Source organism: Acomys minous, assembly GCF_964271855.1.
Source record: "Acomys minous genome assembly, chromosome: 19".
Lineage (NCBI taxonomy): Eukaryota > Metazoa > Chordata > Mammalia > Rodentia > Muridae > Acomys > Acomys minous.
Window position 1 is genome coordinate 6,421,962 of NC_140499.1, and position 27,292 is coordinate 6,449,253.

The 27,292-nt window shown below is 36.6% G+C and overlaps 1 protein-coding gene across 10 annotated transcripts in view; it reads right to left on the reverse strand.

The window, feature by feature from the left end:
• NLGN1 (neuroligin 1) overlaps window positions 1–27,292 on the reverse strand; it is an 896,042-nt gene that overhangs the window by 804,704 nt on the left and 64,046 nt on the right. The gene's annotated exons all lie outside the window — the stretch shown is intronic.

Genomic DNA, 27,292 nt, shown 5'->3' on the forward strand with positions numbered 1-27,292 from the left:
ATAATGCCCTGTTTTGTTGTTTGTGATATATGAATTAATAAAGGTCAGTGTTTTAAAAAATCCTTCAAACATTCTTGGAAAAAAAAGGAAAGTTTTCTTAGTATAGATAAGTGTGCCCCAATTCTTACAGTTATTATAAGACAGTGGTGACATAAGAGACAATTTCTCCCTAAAATCAGGAGAGAGTTATTGGCATATATTTAATCCCAGTTTTCCTGGAGACCTGCGGTGGCAGTAAGATAAAACAGGGTATGGATAGATAGAGAAATATATAAATTTTAGGTAAATGATAGAGATAGGCATATAAATAACAGATAACAACATATATAGAAAGCGTATAAAGGATAATAGCTAAATATATGCAATAGATAATTAACAGAGTATATAGATTAGACTCATAGATGTGTAATCAATGGGTAGATATGGATAAATGATAGATGATAGTAAAGGAAAGACATTGAATACCTACAGACAAAAAAATGTTCTTAGGCAAATCTTAAAAAGCAAGCTAAAAGGAAAAATAGTATGCCATACCACATTAAAATAAAGTTCCTACTTACTAAGGTAAAACATGAAGAAAATAAATAGGAAAGCAGTACACTGAGAAACTTACAATGATACTAAACACTATAGCTATTGACAATGGAAATAGGGACACAGTTTTCTTCCAGCATTCATACATATTTAGGAACTATCAAGAAACAACTTTACATACAAATATACTCATCAAATAAATAATTTGAGTATTTTCAATAAATCACTTGTATATGTGCTAAATATTTCTTCTTCAATTTTAAATTATTTTTAAAGTTTCATTCACTTTACATGCCACTTGTGGTGCCATTCTTTCTTTCCTCCTGGCCCCACCTTCCCTCCTTCATCCCCTCCACCCTATTTTCTTTCCCTAGTACTCCAAGAGGGAGAGCCCTTCTCTCCTACCAACTGACCCTAGCCTATCAAGTCTCATCAGGACTGCTTGCATTCTCTTCCTCTGTAGGATGGTAAGGCAACCCATGAGAGGAAAGTGATCAAAGTGCAAGCAACAAAGTCCCTGGAGGGACAGCCCACACTTCCCTTAATTGTGGACCCATATGGAGACTGACGTGCCTGGGAGTGCAAACTAGTAGAAGCACTTTGGAAAACAATCTGGTGCTATCTCAGAAAATTGAGAAAAGCTCTACTTCAAGACTCAGCTATACTACTCCTGGGAATATACCCAAAAAGTGCTCCACCGTACAACAAGAATATCTGTTCAACTATGTTCATAGTGCACTATTCATAATAGCCAGAAACTGGAAACAACCCAGGTGTCCCTCAGCCAAAGAATGGATAAGGAAACCATGGAACTTCTACACAATGGAATACTATTTAGCTATCAAAAACAAGGACATTATGAAATTTGCAGGCAAATGGATGGACGTGTAAAAGATTATCTTGAATGAAGTAATCTAGACCCAGAAGAACACACATGGTATATACTCACTTATAAGTAGATATTAATCATATGATATAGGATAACTATGTTATGATTCACCTAAAAAAGCTAAGTAAAAAGGAGAACCCTAGGGAAGCTGCTTAATTTTCATTTAGAAGGGCAAATAGAATAGACATTAGGAGCAGTTGAAGAGACATAATAGGATGGGAGCCTACAATAACTGTTCTATGAAAGACTCCACCCACCAAGGGATCAAAGTCAAAGCTGTGTCTCAAAGACCAACTTTAGGCAGAGCTCAGGGAGTCCTGTGGATGAATGGGGGCAATTTAAGGACCTAAAGGGGACAGAAACTCCACAGGGAGATGAACAAATCCAACAAATATGGGCCAAGGGGAGCTGGTGGGCACTCATGCACCTAACAAGAACACTGCATGGAGAGGGCCTAGCCCCTTCACCACTCAGACATAGTTAAATATTACTCATTTCTAGTTTTCCACCTCGTTGATTGACTATATTTTTCCACATCTCTGATGTAGTTTTGGTCTGAGTTTTCCATTTAATGATAAATTATATTGTGCAATATTTAGGCTCCCTGTACTGAAATTTCATCTTTGTATTTTGTATTCTATGAGTAATATATGTCTGTATTATATGAGAAACAGGGTAGTATTTTCATGTGTTGCTGTTAACATAAAAAGAGCTTATGCATTTTAAAGGATTGGAATTTTGCCTACCACATGGTAAACATTAAAAACTTATCTATTACAATATTATTACATATATACACTAAAAATGTACATCAGTCTAAATATACTTCTATAGACAAGCATGAGGTATAGTTTAGGGATAGCTAATTCTCAATGTTATTAGCAGTTATATTTGATGAACACAAACTGCAGTTTGTCTTGCAGATTTTGTCTATTAGATATTAAAATCAAGCTGTTTTATATTCTTTGTACCAGAGTACACATGCAAATGAATCTCTTTACTACTTAGACCAAATATGGAACACATCCAGAAGGCAGAGACTCCAGTTCATATCTCATAAACATGCCTGGACAGAATTTTCAGGCAAGTGACTGAGCAGCTGTGTGACCTGAGGCTTGATATTTAATGTTGCTGAGCTTCAGTTTCTTCATTTGGAAAATGAGGTTGATAACACCCCATAGGCGTGTATTTAGGAATAAAAGAAATTTACTATGCGTAAGACTTCAATACAAAGTACAGCATGTAATATAAACTCAGTAAGTGAAGTCTTAATTTTTTACAACTCAGGAAATATTTACTGTTATATAAGATGTCTCAAGAGCCATTGAAAATAATCCACAGCTACAGGATAGGTCTGGAAAGTGTTTTGTTCTAGGAGAACATCTAGTTACATACTCGTGCTTGCCGTGCCAGACTGTTGATACACACATGAAATACATTTTCTAAAAATGAGATGGGGCTTTGAACTTACAATACGGCCAAGAATGACCTTGAACTTTTGACATCCCCACCTCCTTCATTGGAGTGGCACACCTGGTTTCGTGTTCAAAATCTTAAGCCTAAATCAAAGATCCTGAATAGCATGATTTATACATGCTATCACATTTGTAATAAATCAGAACACACTGTTTAATCAAAGACTACAGGTTCTTCCTTTTGTAGTCTTCAAATCAACTCTACATTTCTGTTATCCTCCTTATTCTGACACTTGCATTTACAGTGTATACTGATTTAATATTTTATTCACAATCTTATTCTGCTAATAATATTTTATGTAATTATGTATTCTCTTGTTATAGCCAAAGATCTTTCTAATTTATTTACTTTTAAAATGGACATGAACAATACACATGCAGGCTTATTTAACTTTGCCTTAAAAATACCCAAATACATGGGAAATTCCAAGGCAGCAAATGATTTCGTTTATAACTTTCATCTTTATCTGCTTCCAACTTTGCTTGATTGACTCATAAGAAGTACATGTCTATCCACAATGCTGTGAATGTAACAATTACCATGCCTAGCACTCTAATCATAAGTGAATTATGCACCATATCTAAGCAGGTTAACATTAAAGGTTTAGGCTCATTAAATGATTATGTGTGACAGCTCTACCTTACACAGAGGTGTTGTTGGCAGATGCAGAGAGACCCATTCCTAACAGTTACAGAAGTTAACATTCCTTGACATCCATCATATGACAGGTGGGGCATTAAACATTTCTCATGCATTTTCTCCTTAAATACTTGTATCAGTTTCATGATATGAATAATATTATATCTGCCAGTTTATGTGGCTTGGGAAAATTGCATAAAAGCATAAATTGCATTAAAATAATAAATGTAAGTTAAAACCTTTGTTTCCAATCTCACCCTTGCCATACTTCCCAGTGAGTAGAAACTTCAGAGACCAATTGATAAAGTCTCAGGTAACAAATGGCTACAGAACAATCTCACTTAAGTAGAATAATCAGGGTCAGGTGACTGGTGCTAGCAACTAATGATACATTTATTACAACTTTAAATCTGGACTCTACAAATATTTCTATAGAGCACTGAAGAAGGGATTTGGAAAGCAGATGAGAAACCTTGGGAACATCAGAAGCAATCAACTATGAGACATTTTAAAGTTACAAGCATGATAGTCCAAACTGACAGATAAGAGTTGACAAACTAAGGAAAATTACAGTGCATAAAGGTAGTATAAGCATAAAGAAAGGCCAGAAGAAAACTTAAGATGCAGTCAGATAAAGAAGAATGAGAAAAGATTAAGAGGGTTACAAAGGGAACTAGATACTTAAAATTAAAATTTATATGGGGAAAGGCTTATGATATCACTTAAATGAAAGTGTCTAAAGATTTAGCAAAATACATAAAAGTGTGTATAGAAAAATGAGAATTTTTGGGGCTCCAGAGGAGAAGCTCCAAAAAAAGTGGAAGAATTATAAAAGAAATTTTTCAAAGAAGTAATGGTTATCAATTCTATGATAGATTAACTACAAATGCTAAAAAGAATACCCAAAATCAACCTTAGGTATACCACAATGAAAATCACTCTATGTAAAAAGACACAAAGGACAAGAGAAAAAACACAAGTAAATTACTTTTGAATAATATTTAAATGACACTAGATTTATCACTAGCAAAACACACAACAATTAAATGAAAAGTATTAAATTGCTCTGAGAAACACTGTGTACCCTGAAAGGCCACACTTATCATAACATAAAACAGAGTCAAGATACATATTTGAGATATATGTAAGCAAAAGTGTACCACACACATTTTATGAAAATAAATAATGAAAATTCAGTTTAGGAAGAGAGAATTTAATTTAGGATGAACCTCCAGAAAATAAAAAATAATGAAGAGCAGTGAAAAGTAAAAATACATTGCCCGTAGCCGAAAGATCTTTGATGCTAACACACACACACACTGCGCCAATCCACTAAGGTTTAGGTAGAAATCCTAAAACAGGGACTTCCAAGATGGTGGCCAGTGTGGATTCTACTTAAGTGGCAGAAGATTGGATACTAATGTTATGGTGAATAACCTAACAGCTGAACCAAAAACACTGACATAAGTTTTTCCCAGACAAGAAGGGGCATCCCAGGAGCTGGGGATGCACAGTCCCAGGGCCCCTTCAGCTATCTCCCAGGTCCAGGAATCTCACAAGATCCCAAGGCACCCTGTGTGGTATACCTATATGGAGCATAGGTCCTTAGCTCCAGGGGAACTCTGTTAGAGCAATCAGACCTCAGAGCTCTCCCTTTTCTCCAATGTCTAGATATCCAGGGTGGGCATCCCAACACCAATCCTGGATCTTACTGAGCCCTCTGTAGCAACCAGGTGGACAATACAGGCATACAGGGCATGAGTCCAAGGTGGCAAAGCCCAAACCAATCTGAGTGTCACGAACACAGAAACTGAGTGGCCATCAAATGACTGCAAGATTGCATGGGTCAATCTAATTCCATAAAGCTAGTGCCCACTTGTTGTCTGGATGACTTCCTAGCACCAAAACCCACTCATGATCTCTCTTTTTTACAAGTCCCACCCGGCATAGAGGTGAGCTACAGGTGGAACCCAACTCCCATTATCTGCCATTCCAAGGAGGCTAGTGGGGTGCATTCAGCTTAGAGCCCTCTCACTGCTGACTCTGGACTTTCCTGTCTCAACTGCAACAAGGCCAGCAAAGATAAGTGGTACTCAAGTTCTGACCCACATCATCTACCCATCAACCCAAGGAGGATTGTACAGGCCTAAGCAACATTCACCTTAGAGCCAGCTCTGCCCACTCCCAAACTTCCTGGACATCAGAGTCCATCAGACTTGCTATCACCAGAGAAAACCAGATGGCTAGAGGTCAGCATAAGCATATAAGCAATAAAATCCATATGACACCACTCAAAACCAGCTATCATACAATAGCAAGACAAAGAGACACTAACATACCTAATTCATGAGAAAATAATATTAAATCTGAGGTTGTGAAATGATGGAGGCATTAAAGGAGGAAAATAAATCACTCAATTAAATACAGGAAAATACAATCAAATAGATGAAGGAATTGAATAAACCTTTAAAGAATTATAAGAAATAAAATAAAACAGGAGAAAGAAAGAAATAAAAATATTCAAGACATAAAAATGGAATTAGAAGCAATTAAAAAAACAATTTGTCACAATCCTAAATCCTTGAAAAGAAAACAAGAAATATAGACATAAGCATTGCCAACAGAGTACAAGAGATGGAAGAATGAATCTCAAGTATGGAAGATAGTTGAGAAATCGATACATCAGCACAGAAAATGTTGAAACGAATAAGTACCTGACACAAAACATCCAAGAAATCTGGGACATTATGAAAAGATCAAAGTTAAGAATAATAGGAATAGAAGAAGACATAAAACTCCAAGACGCAAAAAATATTTTCAACAAAGTTATAGAAGAAAATTTCTCCAACATAAAGAAAGAGTTGCCTATACACAGGGAGATTTCAGAACTTCTAATAGATTAGACCAGAAAAGAAAATATTCCTACCATCTGATAATCAAAACACTAAATGTAAAGAACAAATAAAAAATATTAAAAGATTCAAGGGGGAAAAGCCAAGTCATATATAAAGGCATACCTCTCAGAATCACATCTGACTTCTCAACAGAGACTATGAAAGCCAGAAGTGCCTGGGCATGCAAACATTCAGACCTCACAGATGTCAGCCCAGACTACTATATTCAGCAAAACTTTCAATAACTATAGATGGAGAAAATAAGATATTCCATGACAAAACCAAGTTTAAATATTACCTATCCACAAACTCATCCCTACAGAACATACTAGATGGAAAACTCCAACCCAAGGAGGTAAACTACACCCAGGAATACACAGAAAATAAATAAACCCACATCCACAAAAACAAAAGAAGGAAAGACCACACACACACACACATACTACCATCAATAACAGGAATTAAATCCATTTGTCATTTATATCTCTCAACATCGATGACCTCAACTCACAAATAAAAATACACAAGTTAACAGAGTTGATGTAAAAACAGGACCCATCATTCTGCAGCACACAAGAAACACACTGCAGAAATAAAGATGGACATTATCACAAAATGAAGGGCTATAAAATGATTTTTCAAGCAAATGGGCCCAAAAAGAAAGCTAGAGTAGCAATTCTAGTATCTAAAAAAATAGACTTTCAACCAAAACTGATCAAAAGATATGGGGAAGAACAGTTCATACTCATCAAAGGAAAAATATAGCAAGATGGCATCTCAGTTCTGAATGTCTATACCTCACATGCAAGGGCACCCACATTCATAAAAGAAACATTAGTAAAGCTTAGATCACATATCAAATTCCACACATTAAAAGAGGAAGATGTTAACACCCGGCTCTCACCAATGGACAGATCATCAAGACAGAAACTAAATAGAGAAATATTGAAACTAAAGGACATCATGAATCAAATGGACCTAACAGATATCTATAGAACATTTCACCTAAACACAAAATAATACACTGTCTTCTCAGCATACTATGGAACCTTCTCCAAAACTGAGCATATAGTTGGTCACAAAGCAAATCTCAACAGATACAAGAAGATTGAAATAACCCCTTGCATTATCAGACCACCATAAATTAAAACTGGAACTCATCAACAACAGAAAGCCCACAAATGCATGGAAACTGAACAACTCCCTACATAATGACCAATAGGTCAAGGACAAAATAATGAAAGAAATTAAAGACTTTTTTTAGGATTCAATGAAAATGAAGGCTCAACATACACAAACTTTGGACAGACTGAAAGTAGTGATAAGAGAAAATCATATAATACTAACCACTTTCATAAAGAAATTGGAGATACCCAATACTGGCAACTTAATAGCACACCTGAAAGCTTTATAACAAAAAGAAGCAGACACATCAAAGAGGAATAGACAACATGAAATCATCAAAGTCAGGGCTAAAATCAATAAATTGGAAACAAACCAAGAGCTGCTTCTTCCAGAAACCAAAAAGAATAGAAAAACCCTTAGCCAAACTAACAAAAGACAAAGGGAGAATATTCATATTCACAAAATCAGAAATGAAAATAAAGACATAACAAACAATGAGGAAATAAAAATGCTCATAATGTCTTTCTTTTCTTTAATAGCCTATACTTCACAAAATTGGAAAATCTAAAAGAAATGGACAGTTTTCTTAATAGATTTCCCTTACCAAAGTTAAATCAAGATCAAGTAAACAAGTTTAATAGTCTTATAACCCTGAAGTAAATAGAAGCAGTCACCAAAAGTGTTAAAAAAAAAAAAAAAGCCCAGGGCCAGAGGGTTTTAGTGCAGAATTCAACCAGATATTCAAATAAGAGCTAATATCAATACTCCTCAAAGTAGTCCACAAAATAGAAACAGAAGGATCATTACCAAACTCATTCTATAAAACAGTGGTACTTGATACCTAACCCACATAATGACTCAGCAAAGAGAATTTCAGATAAATTATAGTCATGAACATTGGTGCAAAAATATTCAATAAAATACTAAAAAACTGAATACAAGACCAAATCAAGTATATCATCCACCATAATCAAGTAGGCTTCATCCCAAGCATGCAGAGATGGTTCAACATATGAAAATTCATCAATGTAATGGATCATATAAACAAGGTAAAAAAAATCACATAAACATCTAATCAGTGCCTGATCCAACCCAAGATTCACCCCAAGGGAGAGAACCTATCCCTGACACTCAACATTAGAGACATAAAACAGAAAAGAAACAGAAACATCTAGAAAATTGGTGAAAGTCAATAACAGCTAATTGATAAATACAAAATTCCATGCAGAGAAAGGAGAGGATTAGTACAATATATAATTCATCTTTCAACAAAAGTAGGTAAAAATAACAAGAGTAATTTACAAATTTCCCACTTAGTGGTTTAAAACTTTGTAAAGATGGTCTTAAATTATTTATGAGCTAAATAAATTATAATATAATTTAATTCAATTATGAAATAATGGTGAGAAAATTCATATCTTGTTGACTACATCTAGAGAAGTACTGAGAGAGATGTTCATAAATTTAAATGTATTTATTAGAAAAATAAGAGGTTTCTCAATAAAATAAAATAAAACCTTGAAAATATATCTAATGTATGACTCTATTCAATCACTCCTTGGACTCTAAAGGACGCACACCACAAAGATACTTGCAATTTTTACATATAAATAGATACATTATTATTTTTACAAGTTTTTTACAAAATTATATACAAATGTAAAAATTATTTGTAATGATTAAGATATAGAATCAACCACAATATTCAAGAACGTAAGAATAAATTAAAAATGTACTATATATATGAACAATGGAATTGTGTTTTCGCCATAAAAACAGAAGTTATGACATTTGCACGAAAATAGATGCAATTAGAGATAATGATATCAAATGCATTTAGCCTGTCTCAGAAAGGCAAGTGTCATATGTCCTCTCAGTACATCATGCATGTACACATGACATGAAAGTCAAAGGGAAGTCTTTAGGGAAATAAAAAAGGCTTATAGAATCAGAGTGAGATGAGGACGATAGGGCAGGAAAACATCTGAAGGTGAGACCAACATATTCTTGTATGAGAGAGCATTTTAAGCTAAAATAAAAATAAAACAGGTTAAAATCATGAACTCAATTTCTCATATGGAATTTTTATACTGTAATATTAACTTAAAATTACCCAGAGGGAGGAAGATTTATTTGAACATATATACACAAAATAAATATTTCATTTTAATATACATGGTAAATAATGCAATATTTGATTATTTGAAAAAGAAACAGAGGAAATGAAAACTCCACAGCTAAAGAGACTTGCTTTGTTCATGAACAGAAGACTGCAAGCTATAAGTGTGGGAGGAAAACAGTAAGGAACAATTACACACACGTTCTTGCTTCCCTCTCACCGTTGCGTTGGGCTGAATAATGCCTTCTCTGGAGCTGCTGAGGCTCAGAGCTCTGCTTCTGCTATCTGCAAAAATAAATCAATGCCGTACAGAGTCCTGTGCATGTAGAGGCACAGGAAAGCAGGAAGGAAAACAACCTTTAGAATTTCTTTTCTCCAGTTTTCCCCTCCAAATCCTTAGACTGATAATCACAAACCAATGGCCTAAGTTTCTTTGAGTTCTGTGAACTCAATTTTTTTCTAAGTTTAATCTAAATGGTCTACAGTTCAGAACAAATTCTAACTTTTTTTTTCATGTTTTAGAGGGCTTTATTTCTTTTTGATACTACATTTCTTTTTAAAATTCTTTTATTTTTTGATCATAATGTTATTGCATCATTTCTTCCTTCCCTCCCTTTATGCCCTCCCTTGTCTCCTTGTTCTTTCAAATTCACAGCCTCTTTTTCCATCAGTTGTCTTACACTCATGAAAAATTTCTCCTGGAATTCAGATACAAGCAAAAAAAAAATGCACAGATTTTAAAGGGCAAGAGGTGAAAAATATATCCAGGAGGTAACAGAGTATTAAAATCTAAGAGAAATTAGGAGAGTCACTAAAAGATAAGACAATGCACAGTGAAATAAAGACTTTCACAGTCTACCTGTGCATTTTGCAAATGTGCCAAGCAGTGGAATCAGTGCTGATCCTGAACAAAGCAGGCTAAAGCGTTGCATTCTTACATCACAAAGACCTGAGTACATGTCTGATTTCCAATGGATAGTAAAACCACACCCATTGAGTTGAGGAGTTGTACACAAAATTCAAACTATGATAAGTTCTACTAAAAATACTTGTTTGATCTGAGGGACTCAGACTGGTTTTGGATTTTCAGGTATGTTAAATATTTGGTATTTTAAATATTAAGAAAGCCAATCCATAAAGAAAATGATGAAAACTAAGAATCCTAAGATGCTTAAAAGAAAGTACATGTGTTTTAATACATTAACTATGAATATGAACAGGAATCACTTCCTTACATTAATATATTATGTGTACATCATAGCTAACTGCCTGCCGGATTCCCACATCTCCTCCCTGGCAGCAAACTTGCAAGTGCTGGGTACTTAGTCTTCTACTCATTTTTGTTTGAGATTACACACATTAAACAGAACATGAAATGAACATCTTGACAGCATGGTGTGCTCCAGTTCTAACCATTCTGAAAATGATACAATCCCCTTCCTTTTGGCTAAATAATACCCAACGGTGACACATTATCTATCCACTCAGGCCTGTGGCACCCAGACTGATTCTATAAACAGCCGTTAGGGACTGCACCCCAGTAAAGAACATGGGCTTGCAAGTGTGCCTTCTCAATGCTGCCTTCTGTGGATACACATGCAAAAGTAAGAGCAGAGGACATAGAATAAATAGTTCTATGTTCAGTTTTGTGAAGATGCTTCCCCCCTTTTCTCATAGTTTCTGTACTCCCTGGCATGATCTCTGAAAGTAAATCAGAACTGGCTCTGCACCACAGGTTCACCAGCCCTCTACTCTCTTGTGATAATTGCTTTAAATGGGGTTGGAGTGAATTTCACTGCAGTTTTAACTTTTACTTCCCACACTGCTAATGAAACTGAGCACTTTCGTGTACTTGTCAGCTGTTTTTCTTCTTTGAGATGTCTCTATTCATATCATTTGCCCATTTCTTATTTGGATAAAATTATTTGTTGTTGTTTCTTGTTTTGTTTTGTTTTTTCTCCTTTCACATATTTCTGATATTAAACCTTTGTTATACAAACATCTGGAGCACTTCTCTGCCATGCTGCCAGTTAGCTCCTCATTTTAATGTGTCCTTTGCGGTGCGTTTTAGTTTGTCAGGGTGTCTTGGAAATGTTGGCCTTAGATTTAAACAAAATATTCATGTAATTCACAAGCAACACTACAAAATCCTCCACATAATGAGTGAACATATGTTCATGGCCTAATACCCTGAAAAGTTAATGAAAATATTAATAGATAGGTCCTCCTACAAATCAATAAGAAAGCTATCCTACACAGGAGTGGGAAGAAAACAAAAGACACAGTTAAATTGAGATGCTAAATTCCAGTAGTATTATCATAAATGTTACAAACAGGACTGGCGAGGTGGCTCGGGGGCAAGAGGTGCCTGCTGCCATGGCCAACAACCTGAGCTCAACCTGCGACCCACTATGGAAGAAGAGATCCAACTCTGCCAAGTTGTCTTTTGTCTTCCACACAAGTGCTATGGTTGGCACACATAACTTATCCACCAAATTACAACTTAAAATGTAATTTAAAAGATTTTGAGGATAGAAATTTGAAGTTGGGGGAAATAGAGGAGAACAGTTACCATGAATTATTTATTATAATGCTAAGTAAGTAGCCCGTGGTGGATACTAACAAACTAAAACTAAAGACAGACAGGTACAGTCTCATAAACCTGCCCATTTGTATAGCTTAATTGGAGTTAATAGGCTTCAAAAAGCTTCAGAAATAACTATGGAGATCTGGGGTGGTAACTCGGCATAGTCCTTGCTTAGCAGGTGCTGAACACTCTACATTCCATCACTAACAAGGCGTAAATCTAGTATGGTAATGGATGCCTACCAACGCAGGACTCAGGGTAGAGGCAAGAGAATCACAAGTTCAAGGTTATCCTCAGCTAATTAGTGAGTTCAAAGCCAGTCTGGGCTTCAGAAGACCCTGTCTCAAAAGGCTAAAATATTAGATTTTTAAAATTAAATACACTTTCTCACATTTTAAAAAATAAAATTAAATGAAAGATTTTAATTATCATTACCTTTGTCTTCAAATGTTTGTATATTTTATATTTTTTCATTTACTAATAATTTATCACCTACAAACTGGGCAAAGTTGTACTGTTTCTCTATCCTTTTACTTGGGTAGCTGAAATAAGAAGATCCCAGGAGTTCAGGGTCAGCCTGGGCAGTGTAGGAAGGTCTGGATAAACTTCTTAAGCTCTTCAAAAATTAAATGTAGTCATGAAAAATATATTTTAAGGGTATGTTATCAATTCATAAATAATTATTATAAGACTTAATACTATTACCTGTAAATGTTTGTGTTAATCATAATATTCTACATAGTTTGTAACAATATGCATTGACCTTCTTGAAAGTTCTTCTAGGTCACAAGAAGTTGGACAGGTGATTTTCCTTATATGATAGAAAAGATTGCCCTTGTGCACTGACATGGAAGCTAGAATCATTTTAATATAATATTTTTATAAATCCTTTGAAAATTTCTTGCATACATACAATATATTTAATCATATTTACCCCTACCCCACTGTCTTTTAAACTTCTTGAAACTACATTTTGGAATGCAGACATGATTTTCTAAGACTTCAGACAAACAGCATCAGAGAGTGAGTAGTCATTACTGTTTTGATTTTCACCCGTGTCATAGCGCGGGGTCCCTAACTCATGACGGTGACACAAAGACTTTACAGGGAGATGAGGACTCCCTCAGTAACAGTCATAGGGGAGGGAAGTGAGGGAAAAATGGGAGGGAGGGAGGAATGGCAGGATACAAGGGAGGGGATAATAATTGAGATGTAATATGAATAAATTAATGAAATATATTTTTAAAAAAAGACTGGAAGGTAGGAGTTTCAAAGCCCTGCAAGCTAAAGCAATAGCAGTGATGTGCCTCTTCCCTAAAGTCTGCTACTCCAGCTGACTTATATGGGTGTGCATTCTGAGGCTTAATCCTCCATTCGAAAATAAGGTATCGCATCGAAGGTTAACATGTTTCTTCACCTCCTAATTCCAAGTCATCTAAGATTATCTCCACAGGATAGTGATTAGAAATATTTAAAGGCATTGTCTGCTTCCAATTTTATAAGATCATGAAACTAATGATCTTATAGGGCTTGGTGTTCAACTTAACCTAACGCTGACTAGATTGCTTTTGTGGAGTTCAGATTTTGTGCCTCACTTCACTCAGCACATCCACAGAGCTGCAATCATGTTCCTGCATTTAAAATATCCTCCAAGAGCCACATTCAGGAACCAATATATCACATTCAAAATACCAAAGGAAGGATTCAAACCAAGTTTAATTGAAATCGCTATGTGATATTTTGAGATATTTGAGAAATGTGCCTATAATTCACTTCAACTGGAAACATTTGTTACTGTATTAGGGACATGGAGATGGGGTGTACCACATGGGAATTTCAGAGTATTCAAATTAGAAGACATGGAGCACTGTGGGAATAGTCAAACTGTTTTTTGTAGGCCTCGTGTTTGCAAACACGTTTTAGAAAGAAGTGTTGGAGTCTTCCTCAAATTGGATATAAAAAGAAATTTAGAGAAGTGGAGATTAATAATAGATAAGCCATGAAAGCACTAGAAAACATACAGATGGTTGTAACTGGACAATGAGGAAATGTTTTCATTTACACATATAATCATTATTTTTAAAATAGTACACAAAATATCATTTTATCTTATTATGTAAATGAAATGTAATCAAATATCACAAACTGGAAAACCAATGGCAATTTAGAGGAAAGTGGAGAGGAATTTGAGGAACAAGTTATTTAGCAGTAAATTAATTTAAAGGAGATAAATTTTTAAAAAACCAGAAAGTCCCAAAATAAGCAAAATCCACTAACAAATAGTGTTTCTTCTTGTTGTCAATATCAAAGAGTTAAAATCATGCACCAATTAGATGTAATTTTTCACATATCAAAATGTCAGGGCTGCTTAAATTGAAATATTCATGCTAATTAGTATGTGATGAGATGGGAATTTTCACACTCTTTAGCGAACATAAACTGGTACCATAATATTCCTGGAAAGCAATTTGGAAGTATCCTTCAGAGAATCTTAAAAACTCTTCACATGTTTTAAGTGAACAATTCAGCCTCTAAGTGTGAGGCTAACGGTTTTCAAGATTTATATCGATGACCATCACATTACTATTCAGAATAAAATTTTCTGGGACTCAGGATGTATCTAGGAGTCCCAGAACTTTGCTATCCTTTCTCCTCGACCTCACTGTGTTACAGTCTTCCTTCCTTCCTCCTTTACTATTGGTCCAGGCTGGAAGGACATCCCCTGATTCCTGGATCATATTCATTCCACATCCTCAGCAGGCAAATCATCCTGTTCATTTGGATCTCCTCGTCTATCTGCAAATGGAGTCATTCTGTGAAACAGTTTTGCACTGCCTGAAAGCACATGCATTTTGATTTGCTAGAAACAAAACGCATCCTGCCCGACCCATCCTAATCTTTTTATCTAATTCTCTGTCTGTTCCTTTTACCGGAGTGATAGAAGGAGAGTTTGAACCCATTTCCTCCAGTTCTTAAGATGGCTGCAGTGATAATTATTCCACTGAAATGCCTCATGCAGTAGTCAAACAGATAGCGCTGTCTTTTCAAATGTAACATCTGCTTTCCATCTTTGTTTTACTTGGCCTATTTGGGACTCCTCAAAACCTACTCATCAATTGCCTTCAGCTCTTCTCTTCTTTTTGGGTTTTTCTCTTATGCTAGTTGCTTCAGAACCTGGCAGCAGCTTATTAATATGCCTATCTCTTAAATTCTGTCAACACTTGGGGCTTCCTTAATAACCTATCTCACTTTCTATGTGTTCCCCTATAATGTAGGAGAATGTAAAACACATATTACATTGCTGTGTAGATAGTAATCACATTGCTGGTAGAGATGATGGCCACAGCTATAATCTAGACCTCTTTCCTGAAATGGATGTAATATCAAGTGGTTGGTGGGTCCGACGCCATTAATATATTGTAGATTATTCAATGTGAACAAATAAAAGCATACATTAGTCATATTCTCCCACGACCTGTTCTTCCTCTTCCCTTCCTTACCTTGGACAAGGTTACCACTATCTTTTCAAAAGTTCCAACAACTTGTTGATTCAACTTACACTGAGGATTGCTCTGCCTTTCCCCAGGTCATACACATGATGAGGATCTACCATCTATATTCAAATAAATATTTGAGTTCTTCTGACATAATAAATTACTATCTCTTGATCTTTGGTAAAGACTCATTCACTCACACACCATAGTGATAGCAGAATGGGACCTCAAAATGGAACCTTGCCACTTTACCTAAGCAACAGGTAGAGTGTCTATCCCTTGACTTGACACTCAGAGATTTTACTCTTCTGTGCCTTCTTATTCCTGCAGTTCCCCCTGAACTGCCTAGGAAAGCACCCATTACACAGTTCTCAAACTGCCCCAGATTTTCTTATGCCTCCATGCTTCTGAGCCATCCTGTTTGTTCTGTCTGGAAACCAGAACCTTAATGTTAAATGGGCTCACATACCATAAACAGAATGTCCAAGCACTTTCTCAAATGAATGTTGAGTGGGCTTATAAGAATGCACATAGTTGCCTTTCTTACTAGTTCATTTTCTAAGAGCTATAACAGGGAGACTGCCAAAATCTGTCTTTCAGGTAAATGTTAACAACAAGAAAATAATTTTTATATACCATGTTACAATTTTCTTGACTTTTTGCTAGTACCCCCCCCTCCAGAAGCACACTCTGTTTCTAGCAGTAGTCCCATCAGAAGACAAAATTCCTGATTACTCTAAGCTTTTCCAGTCACATGGAAGCCACAGCTTGCTTCTGAGTTGACTTATGTCTTCTGGCCACCAGGGTTTTAGTTGTCTTCTTGGCATTCTCCGTGGGTAACTCTAGCTTATCTCACTCTACTCTCAAGTAATCAATATTTATGAGACACTGGAGGCAGAGAACTACAGTCATAAAATACTATAATATCATGTCAACTCTACAAGTTTCTTAGCGGAGAAAATGGCTCCCATTCTTCCTTTTAGACCATTAGCAGGACTGAACACATCGCTTAGACAGTAGCACTTGTCTCACTAATAACTATATCCAATTAACTGAGTTCCAGGAGCATGTAACACTTGCCTTCTACAAGCTGTCTCAGAAGCAAGCATTAAAGTATTTATACCTATTGAAAAGCATTCTGTAAATCTTATTAAGAATACAGTGTTTAGTGAAAATGATAAATCACACAGTTGAGGGTTGATAGTAGTAATTGCTATGTGCTATAAATATCTATTATTCAATAATTTCTAATGTCACAAATAATTATTGAGCTTCTACCATGTATTAGTTATCATTAAAATCTTGGAACTCAGACGGGGCCAGATGAAGAACTTGCTCCCATGAAGGTTTGTTATAGTAAGTAGTCAGACATGTAAGAAAACATTAGCATATAATAAAGATGTTTTACTTGGGCAGGCTAATTCTAACTCTTATATTTAGTCACTTATTTAGAAATGAAAATAATAATGAGTAGCACTACATATAGTCATGTAACGTATGTATGTGAGTTGATTTGTTGTTGCTAAATATGAACTGTCACAGTGTTCATATATTGATCTGAACATATACCAGAGTAATCTCACATCAAGAAAGTGACTTCAGGTTTTTAATATAAATTTCTTTTCTCTTAAATAATTCTGAGCCTTTCATTTAAATACTAAATAGTTCTGGGTGATAGACTGTGTGCGTGTGTGTATGTGTGTGTGTGTGTGTGTGTGTGTGTGTGTGTGTGTGTGTAAACAGATATATAGACATAAAACTTTAAAAATGTGAACTGGAGGGTTGTTTCTTTGGTCTGGTTCCAAACTTCATGAAATAAGTGGCAATATTCCAATGTGAAAACTATAGTGTCATTTGTGGATTTAATTTTATTATTTTTGAATTTATAGAAGCCATTTTCTTATATGTATATATATATATATATATATATATATATATATATATATATATATGGGGGGCGGTGTATTATTTATTTTTATGATCTTATGTAAGGCTAGTTAAGACTGCCAAATAAAAGCAAGTAAGACTTGAAAAGATGGATCCTAAAATAATAAATAAAGGAAAGAAGATAAGAAAAAATTACACATAGTACTATAAAGTTCACCTGAGACCTGAGCTGGCCCATCAACATATTTTATGTCCAGTTGGCCCTGGGTCTGAAGCTAACAGTGACACTCTTCCTATTTCTACTTGAAGACATTTTATAAGAGAGCAGCAATCCTTTGCCAAATTACTGCACAGAGCGACCTTCTTAATTTTCTGAGGTAGGAAATCTGCTGCCTCATTAAAGGGAACGCTGTGTTATTGGCCCTCTGGCATCCCAGCATCTGGAGAGTGCGCAGCAAGCTGCTTCTCATGACCAGCAAAATGATGCTGTGAAGCTGACTTCAGAATATTTCTCTCAAGAACATATTCTTGGAAAATGAATACTAGAGGAAAATAAGGGTGTGATTCCACATGGGAAGGGAGGCAGGAGGAACTGGGAGGAGGAGAGGGAGGAGAAACTGCAATCAGGATGTATGAGGGGGAAAATCTACTTTCAATAGAAGGAAACAATAAAAGAATAGACTAAAAATTATATCCTAATTCCCCAAACTTCTTCTTATTACTTGTTATGTCTATTCACAAAGTGACAGTAGGAGCTAGGGAGAACCAAAAGCATACCGTGACCTTTCTGGAACAGAGCCTGGACTAGGCTCTGGAAGCCCTGGCTCTGATGGGTCACCTTTCTCACACACCATAGTGAACGTGCTAAAATGGAATAGTCGTAGTTTTTTCTATGTTGTTTCAAGTTCACATTTGAAGATTAAAGGATAGCTCTTGCTTTCAACACAGACATTTCTCAGCAAGTTGGCTGTTCGGTGCTCATATTATAGTATGGAAACTCTGTCCCCAAATTTAACCCAATGGCCATGAAGACATCTGAAGAGGGAAACTTGTGTCTCCTGCAAAAAGCTGCCTTGATTTTTAGAAGAGACAAGTGGTAGTTGAGGTATAAAACTCACAGAGGTTATCAAGACTGTTACTCATAGTTACATTTGTGGCATTTTTATTTTCTAGGATATTTTAATGTGTAGGGTTTTACAAGCCCAAGAACCTTTCCAGCAGCTCCAGTGTTAGCCTACTATCAAGAGCTCTCTGTCTCTTTGCATTTCAATGTGTATACCAGAGCCAATCCGCGCTCAACCTTTATTTAAAAAGCTTGTGTTTTATCATAGATAGTGGGCAGTTGGAGAGATTTGTAACTAGTTAATGTGCTGGGAACATGATACTGAACACTGAGCATTAAGGAAGAAGAACATCTGTGTCGACCTCACTACCACCAGGGCTCAAGGAATATCATGGAAGAGGATGTGGAAAGCATGTAGGAGCCAAAGGATGTGGAGGAGGAGCCTTTTGGGCATGGCATGGTTATCCCCATCATGAACTCGCAGCAAGTGTGGCTACCTGCACACAATCCACATAAAACTGAGGCAGCAGAATCCCAGCACAGACATAGAGTAAATGATTTCCAGAGTCCGCCCCTTAAGTGATACTGGCAGTGGATAGTAGCCAAGATAAAAGAGTCTTTCATTTTTTAAGGATGGCCCACTGGCAGGTTTTCCTTGATCCAATAGATGGCTCGACAACTAAACGCATAAAAGAGAAGAAGATGTGAAGGTGATATGTGGAAGGAATATGATGCAAGTTAAGGGGGAAATGAGGACACAGATATGATCATACATTATCTTATATAGGCATAAAAACTTCAAAAATCAAAAGAAAGTTTTAAATTTTTTTTGAATTTTCATCACATGAAAAAAAATCTCATACTTGAAAATAGGTTTTGTCCATGATAGACAGATTCAGTCTATCTTTTGAGAATTGAGTGTTACTCTCTTGGATACTGTATTTCTTGCGAAATTTATAAACCAGCACTGTTTAATTATTCATGATGTGTAATCCATCAAACCAAGAGATTCCTAAAACTGCAAATGAAAGCAGCACTCTCGTCTCACTTGCATCAAACACTGATAATTGGAAAAAATTACTTACACAGTAGAAGCAACAATGCTTTCAAGGTTATGATTGAAATAAGATGGAGGTGATAGGAAAAAGGATGCTATGCCCACAGTAATTAAAATCTTCAAAAGCTCATGTCCTCGTGGCATTTTATGTGTCACCAGCCTCAGAATGAGAATATTGTTATTAGCAAAAATAAAAGAGCAAAGAATAATTTCAGTCAAAAATATTAAATAAGGTATAATCTTAATAAGTCCAAGGAGGATTGTTATTAATTAATCACTTCTACCCAAGCCACAATGCTTAATAGACACAGAGTTTCTCAACCTTACATTATTTGAGCTTTTTAATGTAAGTCTAACTGTATATTTCACTGCTGAAATATTCACTTTGCTGAAGGAATGTGATATGTAATATGGTTCAAATGTGATCACATGAGGGAAGATGTAAGGAAATAAAGCAAATCATTTATCAAGATTTTACCAGTAAGCAGGATTAGAAAAGACAAGAAACTTTCTAAGTAAACATCAAGAAAGAAAGAAGAGTAAAGAATGCCAGTGAATGAACAGAGGAATATCGAATGGCTGAGAAACACTTAAAGAAATGTTCAACCTCCTTAGTCATCAGGGAAATGCAAATCAAAACAACACTGAGGTTCCATCTTACACCTATCAGAATAGCTAATATCAAAAATTCAAGTAACACCACATGCTGGCGAGGATGTACAGAGAGAGGAACACTCCTTCATTGCTGGTGGGAATACAAACTAGTACAGCCACTTTGGAAATCTATCTGGCACTATATCAGAATTTTGGGAATAGGGCTCCCTCAAGACCCAGCTATTCCGCTCCTTGAAATATACCCAGAAGATGCTTCAGCACACAACAGGGACACATGCTCAACCATGTTCATAGCAGCCTTATTCATAATAGCCAGATCATGGAAACAGCCAAAGTGTCCCTCAGTAGAAGAATGGATATTTACACTATGGAATACTACTCAGCTATTAAAAACAATGAATTTCTGAAATTTGTGGACAAATGGATTGAACTAGAAATGATCATAATGAGTGAGTTAACCTAGAAGCAGAAAGAGTCAAATGGTATATACTCACTTATATCTGGACACTAGCCCAAGGGGCATGTCCCATGAAAGTCTTCACTTATCAGGAAAGTGAGACAGAGGGGAGGACATCCTATTGGGACTCTGGGTGAGAGAAGCATGGGAGAATGGGGAAATAGAAGGATCCAGAGGGTCATAGAAACCTGCAAGAAGAACATTATGATGAGCAGATCTGGGCCCAGGGGTTCTGCTCAAACTATGGCACCATCCAAGAACAATACATGCAGTAAACTTCGAACCCCTACCCAGATCTAGCCAATGGACAGGACATTCTTCACAGTTGAGTGGAGAGTGGGGTCTGACTTTCACACGAACTCTGGGGCCCCATATTTGACCATGTCCCCTGGATGGGGAGGCCTGCTGCCACTCAGAGTTAGGATAGCAGGCTACCAAGAAGAGACTTGATACCCTATGAGCATATACAGGAGGAAGACGTCCTCCTCAGCCACAGTCATAGGGGAGGGGAGTAAGGGGAAAACTGGAGGGAGGGAAGAATAGGAGGATACAAGGGATGGGATAGCAATTGAGATGTAATATGAATAAATTAATAAAATATATTTAAAAAAGAAAGAAAGCCAGTGAAGTTCAGTAAGAAACCGAATGTTCCCAGACTCTTTTAGTTGAGGGTTATTGGTGTTCCATTTCTGTGTCTGGAAATGGAGATGGCTGTCTACTTCACACTGGGTATAAACACTCATAAGAAAGGCAATATTTTCCCAGAGCTTTTTAGTTCTGCAGCATCTCTATAATACCTCGGAGTGTTTTATTTCTGATGAATTCTGTGTTAATCCCACTACTTCCACTTAAGAACCTCATTTGAAGTTTGGGGATTTATTCCTTTTTCTTGGAATGTCGATACTGCTAAAATTTGCAAACCTCCTCACTTCAGCAAAGTTTAGACTCCTGATTGGTGAATAGGTATAAACTATTTGGTTGGACATTTCTCTAGCACACAGGGTACCTAGTTCTACATGTGTAGGCTAGAAGTATTATGTGTGTTCCCTCGTGGTTCTGAGAGGAAACATCAAAAATAATTTCATTGGCTGGCTGTGGTGGTATACACCTATAACCCTAACACTCAGGAAGGCAGAGGCAGGCAGATCTCTGTGATTTCAAGGTCAGCCTGGTCTACAAAGTGAGTCCAGCACAGCCAAGGCGACACAGAGAAACCCTGTCTTGAAAAGCCAAAAACCAAAAAAATTAATAATAATTTCATTGGAAACATAGGACACACACAAAAGTGGTCTCTCATTCTGTAGCCCAGGATAGGTGGGAGCTCACATGTACTACAGCTGGAGATAATCTCAAGGAAACCTACTTCCTGATTCTCCTACGTGCTGAAACTACAGGTATGAGTCATGATGCCCCACTGACACTCTCCTTTAAATAAACACCAAATGCATCTAAAAGACTCATATGTCCCCTTGTATGTTAGAATTGACTATTGAGTACTCTGGCAGTAATCGTATTTGGATATAAGCTTGTGATGGTTTAAATAGGTATGGTCCCCGTAGACTCACTCATGTCTTTGAATGCTTGACCTATGGAGAAGAGGTACTATTAGAAGGTGTCGTCTTGTTGGAGAAAGTATGTCAATGTGAGGGCAGGCTTTTAGGTCTCCTCTGCTCAAGCTATGCTGCCCAGTGACACAGTCTCCTGCTGCTGCCTGTGGATCAAGATGTTTATAAGAGTGGTGTGCTCATGTTGCCTCTTCACAGCAATAAAATCCAAACTAAGACAATGCTCTTTAGAGGTATAATTAGGTAGCATGAGCTTATGTTAGCACAGAATGGGTCTTTCATCCAACCAGAGGTTTCTTTATAAGGAGGAATGAGTAGGACACAGACACACATGAAGGCAGAAGTCCTCAGGCTAATGCATCTAAGAGCAAAGGATTATAAACACCAGGTTCTGCAAAAGCAGTTCGCAGATTGTACCTTCAGTCCTCAGAAGAAGCCACCTACCCAAGTGGCACCATGGTCTTAGATACATCATCAATGACCATGCTTCAACCATGGTCCTGGTTTAAACTTCCATCTTGGGGAATCATATTATAGTAGTTCCATGGAGCTCATACACCTAAGATTACATTCTAAACACAGTAATTGTCTACTTCTGAGTTATTATTGGCATGAATGTAAATGTTTACACTAGTTAATGTTTCTGTCTCTTTAAAGGTTGGCCAAGTTCAAAGTGTTACAGACAATTCCTAGAAATGCCCTTCATTTAGTGTTTATCTCAGCCAACAGTGATGTCTTGAAGTGTATGTCTTCCTTCAATACATTTATGAGGGAACACGGCCTTTTGTTTATTTATTTTTGTATTGTGTATCTTGAAAGGTCAACTTATTCTTTCAATTCATCACTCTACTAGAAAAAAATGAAGTTTTATTTGCTTGTTATAGACTATATGAGAAATTGTGAGCAAAGAACTTCGCAGGCCCAATTTCAACATCAATTTTATCAGTTGGAGATGTGTTCTGTCAACTATTCTGGAGATAGAGTGGTGTCCCTGTTCAATTAGCAGCATCTCTCCTGATGACTGACTGCAGAGGTGAAGAGGACTGATGAAGGATTTTCATCATTAAGATCTATAACTCAGGCCAGAGACATGGCTCAGTGGTAAAAGCATTTGTGTCTCAGGCATGAGGACCTAAGTTCAGATCCAGACATGCATATAAAATCCCAGGTGTTATTTCATGTGACCCTGTAACCTAGCACTGTGGTAGGAAGATTCCCAGGACTTTCTGGCTACCAGTATAGCCATGTGTACATTTGACATATAGTTATACTGAACTTACTATTAAAAAATTATAGTTAATATTTGATCTTGTGCTTGATATCTCCCACAGATCTTAGGCACTTAGAAGTGTTATCACATTTAACTTGATAACAGTGTTAGCATTTAATAACTTATGTTTATCATATATTTATTATTTATATTTCTTAATAATAAAATTTATTACTATTTAGTAATTCATATTAATATGTATGCACCACAACATAATTAAGTACAATGTAAAATTTTCAAATATGCATTTAAGTTGGGCCATGTAAAGATTTAAGAAGGAGAGAAAGAGAGCTAAATACATAGAGAGGAAGAAATTCCCAGAAATACAGTGGTAAGTACAGGAAATCACTTCAAGATGAAGTTGAAGACACATGTAGGCAGCCAAAGAAGCCCTTGGGAGTGTGGAATGCAGTGAGTGCCCTAAAGAGGAATATGCAGGTCCCTCAGCATGAAATCATGAAATTGATAGGCCGCTCTCAAAGAAGGAATGCAAATAAATAAATATTTTTAAGGTATTCAACAGTCTTAGCTAACAGAGAAATGGAAATTAATAGCACTATGAGATTCCATTTCACACACTAAGAATGGCTAAGGTAAAGAAAACAAATGATGACAAAAGTTTGCAAAGATGTGGGGAAAGAGGACCCCTTATTTACCTTATTCATTGCTCTTGAGAGTTTAAACTAGAGCAGCCATCATAGAAATCAGTACAGAGAATTCTAACAAGAAATAAAAATAGACCTACCAGGTGAACCAACTGCATCATTACTGAGAACATACCAAAAAGACTCTGCTATAACACACATAGCCAGAGAATGAGAACAGCCTTGATACCCATCAAGAGAAGAATACGTAAAGAAAATGTGGTTCATACACATAAAGGAATATTACTTAGCTTTAAAGAAAAGAAAAACTAAGAGATTTGCAGATATTTGGATGGAACTAGAAATTACCATTCTGAGTGAGGTAACCTAGCCCTGGAAGATAATGCTGTATGTTCACTCTTATATATGGATAAATGTGTGGTTAAATTAGAATACCCAGAGAAGAAGATGCTAGTAAGGGGCTATCAGGGAGACTTCATTGGAAGGAGGATAAAATGCAGGTGATGTGAAGGATGAAATGAAAATAATTAAGGTTAAATGGTGTGGGTTGGACAGCCTAGAGGAGGTAGTTTGGGAGGGACAAGTAACACTAAAGAATTTAAAATGACACATGGGAACAGATTCCTTTAAAAAGACTCCTAAAATATACACATATATTAAATAAAGGGTTTAAATGTAGTTACCCTACAATGCAAGGAACAGTGCCTTCCTCAGAGACTGTAGCCTACCAAGTAAAATGTCCATAGGGAGTACCGCAATTAGGAGGTGTGGCCTTCTTGGAGTAGGTATAGACTTGTTGGAGGATGTGTGTCACTGAAGGCAGGCTTTGAGGTCTCAGGTGCTCAAAGGAGATACAGTGTGGTAGTCTCTTTCTGTGGCCTGCCAAACCTGATGTGGAACTCCCAGCTCCTTCTCCACCACTATGTCTGACTGTACACCACTGTGCTTCCTGCCATGATGATAATGGACTAAACCTTTGAACCTGTAAGCTAGCCCCAGTTAAGCGTTTTCCTTTATAAAAGCTTCCATAATCATGGTGTTCCTTCATAGCAAGAGCCTACGACGGCCGTACATTTGAAGCAGAGTGGTCTAGAGACAGGGTTAAAAGAGAAGAGACCAGGAGGGTCTACAGAGATGATAATGAATGGAGAAATGTAATTATATTATAATCTCAAGAATGTTTAAGAAGGAAAAATAATATACCATTTAACTTTCTGCTTCTGGGTTAACTCACTCATTATGATCATTTCTAGCTCAATACATTTGTCTACAAATTTCGGGAATTCCTTGTTTTTAATAGCTGAGTAGTATTCCATAGTGTATATGTACCACAGTTTCTTTATCCAGTCTTCTACTGAGGGACACGTAGGCTGTTTCCAGGTTCTGGCTATTGTGAATAAGGCTGCTATGAACATGGTTGAGAAAAGTTTCTTCTTGTATGCTGGAGCAACTTCTGGGTATATTTCAAGGAGTGGAATAGCTGGGTCTTGAGGAAGCCCTATTCCCAGTTTTCTGAGATAGCACCAGATAGATTTCCAAAGTGGCTGTAGAGTCAAATGGTATATACTCACTTATATCTGCATACTAGTGCAAGGGGCATGTCCCATGAAAGTCTTCACTTACCAGGAAACTGGGACAGAGGGGAGGACATCCTATTGGCACTCTAGATGAGAGAAGCACGGGAAAATAGCTAAGTAGAAGGATCCAGAGGGTCCTAGAAACCTACAAGAAGAATATTATGATAGGCAGATTTGGGCCCAGGGGTCCCACTCAAAATATGGTACCAGCCAAGGACAATACAGGCCGTAAACTTCAAACCCCTACCCAGATCTAGCCAATGGACAGGACATTCTCCACAGTTGAGTGGAGAGTGGGGTATGACTTTCTCACGAACTCTGGTGCCCCATATTTTACCATGTCCCCTGGAGGGGGAGACCTGGTGGCACTCAGAGGAAGGATAGCAGGTTACCAAGAAGAGACTTGATACCCTATGAGCATATAAAGGGGGAGGAAGTCCCCCTCAGGCACAGTCATAGTAGAGGGGAATAAGGGGGAAATGGGAGGGAGGGAAGAATTGGAGGATACAAGGGATAGGATAACCATTGAGATGTAACAAGAATAAATTAATAAAAAATATCTTTTCCCAAAAAAAAGAAGGAAAAAGAAAATAAAGAAGAAGGTGATGATCTCAGGTGAGTATTGAAGCCACATAGCCCATGGCAGCACTGCGTTGTTTGCGTTCCTGTCCATAGCTGCAGGTCTAGCTGAAAAGTCACAAGATTGCTCCCTTTTAGGAGACTTAAGAATAACAAATCATTTGAGAATAAATTTTTGCTTGTTTTTAAGAAACCATACATAAACAATTACTAGAAAAGAAATATTTGTAATATAATATGTCATTTTAAGTGGTAAGTTCTGTAAGCTTTGCTGGTCTTTTTATTTCTTCTGAATATTTGTCCTCACCTAATCAGCAATGGCTTAAGATAAGGTCAAACAAGATAATAAAGTTTACTTTTCACCTGAGGACTTTCTGTCTAGACAAGGTAGACCCGGAAGGAGCCATTTTTCTCAAATCCCAGTCACACAGTACTCCGTCCGCAACACAATACAAACTGTGTTTCCCAAATATTCACTGGACTTCCATTCAATTTGAGTGGATTGCATTTAGAACAAACTTTTATTTCCAGTTGTTTAAGTCATAATATGAATTGAATTAAGTAAACTCAATTCATTATAGCTGTGTTGTACTTTTTTTCTTAATGATATGGGTGAAATCTTGATATCCCACATGAACTCTGTGCATTTTTATTTCAAAGACACTGCCCTAAGAACATGAAATATGAGAAACTGACTACAAATATGCAGTGCATTTGCTGAATGAAAGAAATTATTCAACACAGAGGGACAATGCACATCTGGTATTTTAGGCATCAGAGAATCAACCACATTAATTTATAAATACACAGCTTTTATTTGGATTGATTTATTTAATGGCTTCAGTTTCACATAATAAAGC